This window comes from Solanum verrucosum, unplaced genomic scaffold, assembly GCF_900185275.1.
Source record: "Solanum verrucosum unplaced genomic scaffold, falcon-dt-bn FXZP01000305.1, whole genome shotgun sequence".
Taxonomy (NCBI): Eukaryota; Viridiplantae; Streptophyta; class Magnoliopsida; order Solanales; family Solanaceae; genus Solanum; species Solanum verrucosum.
In genome coordinates, this window is record NW_026019908.1 from 859562 (window position 1) to 868470 (window position 8909).

General features: G+C 35.3%; 1 pseudogene; it reads right to left on the reverse strand.

Annotated features, from left to right (window-relative positions):
* Nucleotides 1-570: 570 nt before the first annotated feature.
* On the reverse strand, nucleotides 571-7570 carry LOC125821638 (uncharacterized; annotated as a pseudogene).
* Nucleotides 7571-8909: the final 1339 nt, after the last annotated feature.

The window sequence follows — 8909 nt, forward strand, 5'->3', positions numbered from 1 at the left end:
AATAACCCTTCAATCTCCTTAATGAAAATATTTACTTTGCATCTGTTTTGTGTTTTCTACATATAAAGTATCGTTATGTATGTTATTTTCTTTTCTTTTTTCTGTCCTAACAATTAAGATTCATATATTGTTGATAATAATAATTTTCTTTGAAAGAAATGATTGTATGTATGTTATTTTTTATTTTTTCTGTCCTAATAATTATGTCTTCTTGTTCAACCCTTACACGCCTGCAAGAGGTGTATTCACCTTCTTGGACAGGTCAACGTTTAAGGTCACAAAATATCGAAAATAAAAAATTTAAGGAGTAATAAGATTTCCATAGTATATAAGTGTGTATTTGAAAATTGGCTAATAGGTTAGGGGGCATTTGGCTTTTTTTCTATAGAATATGATAATGTGTCTATGTACATTCTGTAATACTAAAAAAAATCTCTCAAACAACCATTACCACTTCTCGAATAACTGATCATCCAGCAATCAAGTTTAGAAGTTCATTATGTCAGAGGATAAAAACAAAATGGAATAGGAAACTGGTTTGTGAGAGAACATATATAACAATCTAAAATTTTAAGAAATAGGCACTAGCCTTTGAAGATATTTCCTTTTCTCTTGCGACTCTAAGATCGTCTCTTCTATTGTATCCTTGATAATAAATCTCACAATCCTAGTAATGAGAAGACAAAATAAGAGGCATTCAAGGGCATAACAATACAAGAAATGTAAAACATGTACACCTGACTGGTTTATGTTGCCCTATTCGATATTGGACTCTATCTTGTGCTTGATTCAAGCAGGGATCCATCAAGAAAACCTAAGCATAGGGCATGAAGACGTGAACCATTCTTCATGCAGTACTTAATAGATGAATACAAGTAGTGGTTCTTTATATATCAAATGAATAACACAACAGGAGATCTAACGGGCAAAAGGAATGAAACAACTAGATATCCATAGAGAAGGAAAATAGATCCCTTAGATGTGATGCAACTGCTAGATTGAGGGAAACACCTCCAGCTTTGAAGCTCGTAAGCAATATCTTTCAATCTAGATCCTCAGTAAATCTGGTAACTGCTGCTTCTCTTGCAGAAACAGATGTGGATCCAACTAATTGAACACATTTGATGTCTGACTGCCAAAACACACATATGAAAAGCTTCTTTTTTGTTACAAACTGACAAGAAAAGAAGGGCGGGAAAATGGAAAGGAAGAACAAACAAATATCTTTATATCTTACTTTCTGAAGAGAATATTGTATCAGATCCAACAACTGCGTGAACAGGCTGAGAAATATTCCTTTTGCAGAGCCATCTCTTTCAAACATGAACATAATTTCTTCTCTCTACATTTCAGAAAAAGAAGTAGAAATGAACATCAAGCATGTATTTATCAGACACCCATAACTTTGAAACTCATGAGGGAGTTTGATAACTTATACAAGTCCACCAAACACTACAGGACCAGGTCCTTGTCACACTTAAATGCGGTAGAAAAACTAAAGTTCAGAATAAGAACAACAAGGATTTTTACGTGGAAACCTCTTTGCTCAAGAGAGGAAAAAACCATGACCTGTACCCAACATGATTTTCCAATTGCTTTTCACTATCTTCAAGCAACAAGTGAATACAAACTCCAACAACTATGAGAGGATCAAACTGTTAATCCTACCACCTGTAACACCTGTATTACAGAAAGAGCCAAAGCAATAACTCTATTGCCACTATATAAACTAACTCTAATTAATAAAGACTTCAATCACATACTACACAGTTAACTCTAACTATGCTCATTGTTCGCTGGAATGATAAAGACACAATTTGTTCTTTTATAGATTAGAGACGGATCTTACAAGTTGAAACACACACAACACAAACTTTTGATCAAAAACAAACGATACACTTGATAACTCTATCAGGTCCCTTGCAGTTCTTGAAATCTTGTGGTCTTCTTGAGAGAGACAAAGGTACTTTTCCTTGATAATGTCGGATGTAAGGACTAGGTAGTTTCATATCAACAAATGTATATTATCCTCTCAACAAGAACAACCTAGTGTCCTCCCATTGGCTGGGGCTCTATCTTCTTTTTCTGTGCTCACCAACCATGACAGAATTGGCAGCTTTACATATGTTCCCCATTTGACAAAGAACATGCGTAGCTCATGGGACCAGGTCCCATTGTTTGTTGGGATCATAAAAACAACAGAGTTACAAAGTTTCGTAATATCAAAATAGAAATACTGTAGCAATATTATTGTAGTGGAAAGAATCAAATAGTTAAGCACACTAGGCCTTCATTTATTTCATACTTGAAATGGGGAATATATTTAATGCATATGCCTCACTTATTCAGGTGGCAAACTAGGCCTCACCACATTTCCTTCCTCTCTTTGTGAAAACAAAGAAACACGTAAGACAAAGCAAACTTAGGAGAATATGATGATAGTGTAAAATGTAATTGCATACCAGAGTGTCTATTTTAGTGCTTGTGCGGAAATCATCGTGGTGAATTTTGTTCAAGAGGATCTAAACCCTTTGACAGCAGAATTAGTAACTCCCTTTAACACATTATAATACTGATGGAGAGTTTTTTAGTTAACTTAAAAGGCACCAACTGTTGTTTATTTGTTCATAGAATTATAATGTGGGGTGTTTGAATTTTTATTCCACATAGAGTGTAACAAAATTGACTAGCAGAATGAATAATCTTTGCAAGTTAACCTGAGACAACCAAATGTTAGTTGCATTGAGAAAGGAAGATCAACAAATTCAATTAGAAAAAAAGGAATTGACTCAACAACTATGGAACCTTCTCAGTTTATGAGTTTCTATGAATTTTTTGGAATATTTACTTAGATAATTAGATTTGACTGTAGGATTTAATGCGTAATTACTCCAAATTGTATTAACTGTCCATTATTATCGTCCAAATACATATCCACCCATCCAAATTACCAATCTAAGACTTCAATAATACTAAAACAATGTAATACTATAGTGATGAAACTATAACGAGAATACATTTATATGAAAATTACAGCAGAAAATTGAATAGGAAACAGAAGATGAAATTATAAAAGCAGCGGCAGAACAATCATATATAAGCAGGATCAAACAACAAGAACACACATGAAGATGCTGAAAGCAATAAAAATTAGAGTGAGGATAGATAGATCAGACTAGGATCTAGGAATAATACAAAATCAAACAATTGATAGCTTGATTAGTTCTTCTGTGAGTATATTATCCAGTGATTCTCGATGACTTATCCTAATTTGGCCTTAAATCTCTATTTATCAAATGAACATGCATGACAAAAGGATAAAGAATGCTTCTACTATTTGCACTAAATACCTTGACTCCAATAAAAACTGGATAAATTGATTTAGAAGTTTTAGCATAAAAACTTCTATACAACATTGTCTTGGTACCTGCTGTAGGCGTGTATTTATAGAGCGATAGTTCTTCCTCAGTGGTCCATCCCAAGGATATCTGCAAAAAATACAACGTGGGAAGATATGGTTACAAATAAAAATATCCTGTTCGTACTTTCTGCAGGCGAGGTAATGACTCAAATGATTGAGAATTTTAGGGGAAGAAAAAGACTTGTAAGATCTTATGTATTTAGTATACCTAGAAACTAACCCAATATGTACCAAAACTACTTAAGAACAAGTACTTCATGCATAAGTCAAGAAAACAGTATATGCAACCAAAAAAGGAAAACAAAAATGATCCTATCTCATGAAATAGATTCGATGGGAGAACGCTACTTTAGTGTGAACAGAAAAATTGCAGCAGAAAACACAAGCTACACCCATGAGAAGATTATTAGTGTAAGACAGAACTCACAGTCTTCAAGGGAAGTGCAAGATCAGCAGCTCTCTCCTTTTTGGTACGTTTTAGCAATAGATTTTCCAGAATTTTGTGCTTCAACAAAACTATCGCATCTCTACCAGTCGTATTGGATTGAATTGATTCTAAAGGTTTTGCAATATACTAGAAAGAGAAGACGTTTCAACTTTTACCATGTTAGCAATATTATTAACTTACTCTATTCCACCAGAGAAAGTGGTGTGCAGATTTGTGGTGGCATTGTGCACACTTAGTTGAGAAGCTGCTGTACATGACATTTATCAAAGAACACATTATATAAGAGATTTCAGACAGTTTCAATAACATTGGTTGACAAGCAAAGAGTAGCAGATATTAAGTAAAATAGATCTTGAGCCATTGCATTTTTCACCCTCAGTGATAGGAATCGAGATTTTAAAAAAAGAACCTTACGTCTACCTATAATCAAGTGCTTTGCAATACTAAATGTCATAGAGGTATGTATAGTACTCTCACCAACATTATTCAGTAGTTAATTGTAATGGTTTAATTAAACTATAAGACTCTTCACGGTGTTCTAAGAGCCAATATTGGACTCTTCACATTCTATGAACCACCATTGTTCAACTCTAGCTTTGTAAGATATGTTACTTGGGCCTAACTAAACCGAAAAGCTAACTTACGAGGGGAGAATTTATAACAAGCTCGAAGAATATCTGGTACTTACAAGTTACATCAAAAGATCATATGAACAGCAAAGTGAACACCATATACAGGGAAACCAATTGAAGAAAACGAAAAACAAAATCCATGGATCTGTAAATGTATGACTTCCCTCATCCAAAATGATATGATCCACTTCAGTGAATGCAAATCTGACCTTCTCCTGGACACATCTTCACCAACATTAGCTGAATTATCAACAGAACCACTGTGTCTCAATTTTTTCTGTAGAATCTGTTTTCTAGCCCAACATTTTTACCCGTGGTTTTGAGTTCTTTCTGTTATGCCTTGAATTTTTTGTCCTTTAGTCAGCCTCAATAGTGTAGTCATATTCCTCCAGTTTGTACATACATTTTCCCCTATTAGCGCCATGATAAACAAGGGTTTTGTTGCTTTCTTTAGTGTTGCAACGTTTAATCTCGCGAGACCATTGCATTACTCCAATCACAGGACATACAACAAGAGTTCCTTTTACTGTTGGGAGTTTCTGGGTGAAGACAACAATATACTGGAATGCTTCTTTGATTCGCACTGAGCAAGCACAAGTGCAATGGCTTGAATAGTCTTCCCCATTCCCATTTCATCAGCAAGAATACCCCTTTGAATGTAGATTCTTCTTGCTTTAATGACCAAGCCAACAACTCCTTTTTGTACCTCAAAAGTGGCAAGATAAAATCTGATGGTGGATCGGCAGTTTCAGATAGAGACACGTTCTAAATATCCTAGTCTAAATCATCTGAATAATTCTCAACAAGGCATGTATCATTTTCTTCTTCCCATACTTCCCACATCAAAGCTGGCCTTTCCTATTCTTTCTTCTCACGCTTTTATTGGGAAAACGTGGACTAACACATGAGTATATATGGTCAATATAATGGAAATAAAATGGGAAAACAATGACACCAATAATTTTACGTGGAAACCCTTCAAAGTAAGGGAAAAAACCACGGGCCAAGAGGAGCAACTGATTATCACTATAGTAAGGAATTTTATGTTGTGTAGTCACGAGTATAATACTCAAAGTGACTACTACACACTCAAAAGGGAAAAAACCACGGGCCAAGAGGAGCGACTAATTATCACTATAGTAAGGAATTTTATGTTGTATAGTCACGAGTATAATACTCAAAGTGACTACTACACACTCAAAAGGAGTAACACTCTTTTGATTTACCACCTTACTAAAATATCACTCACACTCTATTTTTCTTCACATACTATTTTCTTGTATAGTCTATGAAAACCTCATAGCTCTCTATAGTTTTCTTTCTCTGTTAATTGGTGTATTGTTGAAATAAGAAAGGCTCTCTTTTTATAGAAGAAATTTGCTCCTAATGATGTCACCAATGACATCATGAAAACACCAAAGTTTCAAACTTTGCAACTATGCAGATATCTTGGTAAAATTTTGGTTAAAAAGAAACAACGAGCTTTGGTTTGGCTCAACTTGTGTTGACTTCAACAATAAGCAACAAAATTTTCAATATTTTCTAGAATTCAACTTCCCTCATGTTTATCTATATTTATTGGGTATGGGCCCTACAAATCTCCCCAGCCAGCCAGACACATTACCAGAAAGAGGTATCTCCATCTTCTTTAAAGAGAGATCATACCGACAAGTTCTTTGCATAACTCAAACTTGTCTTTCTGTATCGTATTGGTCAGCATATCTGTAGGATTTTCACTTGTGTGGATCTTTTTAACATGAAAACATTCACTCTCCACTTCCTCACGAATCCAATGATATCTGACGTCGATGTGTTTTGTTCTTGCATGGTACATGGAGTTTTTGCTCAAGTCCTTCGCACTCTGATTGTCACAATAGACAACATACTCCATCTATTGCAATCCAAGTTGTTGAAGAAATTGCTTGAGCCATATCATCTCCTTGCCGGCTTCAGTATCCACAATATACTCAGCTACAGTTTTAGACATTGAAACACACTTTTGCAACTTCGACTGCCATTATATAGCTTCCCCCCCCTCCCCCCCAAAAAAAAAAAAAAAAGTAAACAAATATCCAGTCATGGATTTTCTGTTATCAAGGTCACCTGCCATATCAACATATGTATAGCAGTTTAAGATAGGATTTGATGCTCCAAAACACATGCATTCATTTGAGCTTCCTCTAAGATACCTGAATATCCACTTTACAACTTCCCAATGCTTTTTTCTGGGATTATCGAGAAACCTTCTGACAACACCAATGGCCTGAGCAATATCAAGTCTAGTGCATACCATTACATACATTAAACTTCCGACAACGGAGAAATATGGTACTTTGTACACATCTTCTTGCTCAACTTCATATGACCAGTAAGAGGTGTACTAACAAGCTTAACATTCTTCATATTGAGGCACTTCCGTACTCATTCAATGTACTTTTTTTGTGACAAAATTAATCTTCTTTTCATCTCTAAGACGAGTAATTCTCATGCCCAAAATTTTCTTTGCATGACCCAAGTCTTTCATTGCAAAAGGCTGACAACTCTTTCTTCAACTTGTCAATCTTGGAAGTATTCCTTCCCACAATCAACATATCATCCACATACAACAAGAGGATGATAAAATCATCGTTAGAAATTTTTTGTACAAATATACAATGGTTTGAGAAGTCGTCTTATAGCCTTGCTTCCCCATAAAAGATTCAAAATTCTTGTACCACTGTCTAGGAGCTTGCTATAGGCCATAGAGACTTTTTTTAAGTTTGCACACAAAATTTTCATTACCATTCACTTTAAGCCCTCAGGTTGTTCCATATAAAGCTCTTCTTCTAGGTCATCGTGAAGGAAAACCATCCTCACATCCATCAACTCAATCTCTAAATTAAGACTAGCAACCAAACCTAGAACTGTACGAATGGAGGACATTTTCACAACAGGAGAAAATATTTTGTCAAAGTCAATGCCCTTCCTTTGACCAAATCCCTTAACAACCAATCTAGCTTTGTACTTTGGCTTCAAGTTGTGTTTTTCAACTTTAAATTTGAACACCCACTTGTTCTTCAAAGCTCTCATGCCCTTGAGAAATTTCAGCAAATCATAAGTGTGGTTCTCAGAGACTTCATCTCATCTTCAATTGCTTTAATCCGTGGATCCTTCTCATCTTCCATGGCCTCCTCATAACATTCAGGTTCTCTCCCTCCAGTAATTAACACATACTTATTAGGTGAATAACGAGAGGAAGGAACTCGCTGTCTTGTGGACCTTCTAAGCAGAATATTTGATTTGTCCACAACTTCATGAGCAGGAGGATCATCAATAACAACATCATTGTTATTATCAACATTAACGTGATGAATCAATACATGATTTTGGGAGTCACCATGATCATCAAGCCCCCCAACATCATGCACACTTGTGTGAGGAACTTCATCAAGTGAACTATTACATCAAGAATTGAAGATTTTAGCTTCTCCGGTTTGTCAATATCTTCAATGGCTTGATTCTTGATGAAAACAATATCCTGGCTGCTCACAAGTTTCTTCTCAATTGGATCATATAACCTGTAACTAAATTCCTCAAGGCCATATCCAATGAAGATGCACTACCTTGTCTTGGCATTTAACTTTGAATCTTTCGGCACAAATACAAAAGATTTGCAATCAAATACTCTCAAATGGTCATATGAAACATCTTTTTCATGCCAAACTCTAATTGGAACATCACTTTGCAAAGTAACATCATGAGGTAGATTAATAACATGTTCAATGGTCAACAAAGCCTCACCCCAAAATGAGTTTGGTAACTTTGCTTTAAAAAGCAAATATCTAACTCTTTCCATCAAGGTCATGTTCATCCTCTCAGCCAAGCCATTAAGCTGGGAGAGTCTTAGGAGGAGTATTTTGGTGTCTAATACCTTGATGATTGAAGTATTCATCAAACAGTCCATAATATTCACCACTGTTATCAGTACAAATACATTTTAGTTTCTTTCTAGTTTCTCTTTCAACTAAAGCCTGAAACTGGTTGAAGACATCTAACACTTGGTCTTTAGTCTACAAGACATAGACCCAAAGTTTTCTAGAGCAATTATCAATAAATATGACAAAGTAGAGTGCACCACCCAATGTCCTTACCTTCATTGGACCACATAAATAAGAGTGCACCAACTCAAACAACTTTGTCTTTTTAAATGAGGGTTAAACTTAAAGGAAACTCTATTTTGTTTACCAGCCAAGCAATGCTCACTCTTTTCTAATTTAGCACTTTGGAAATTTGATTATAATTTCTTCTTGGCTAGAACTTAAGTCCTTTCTCGCTGATGTGGATAAGCCTTTTATGCCATAACGTTGAAGAGCTATCACTTTCAACTGCATTTACCATATCAACAAAAGTAGAAGTTATAGCCCAGTAT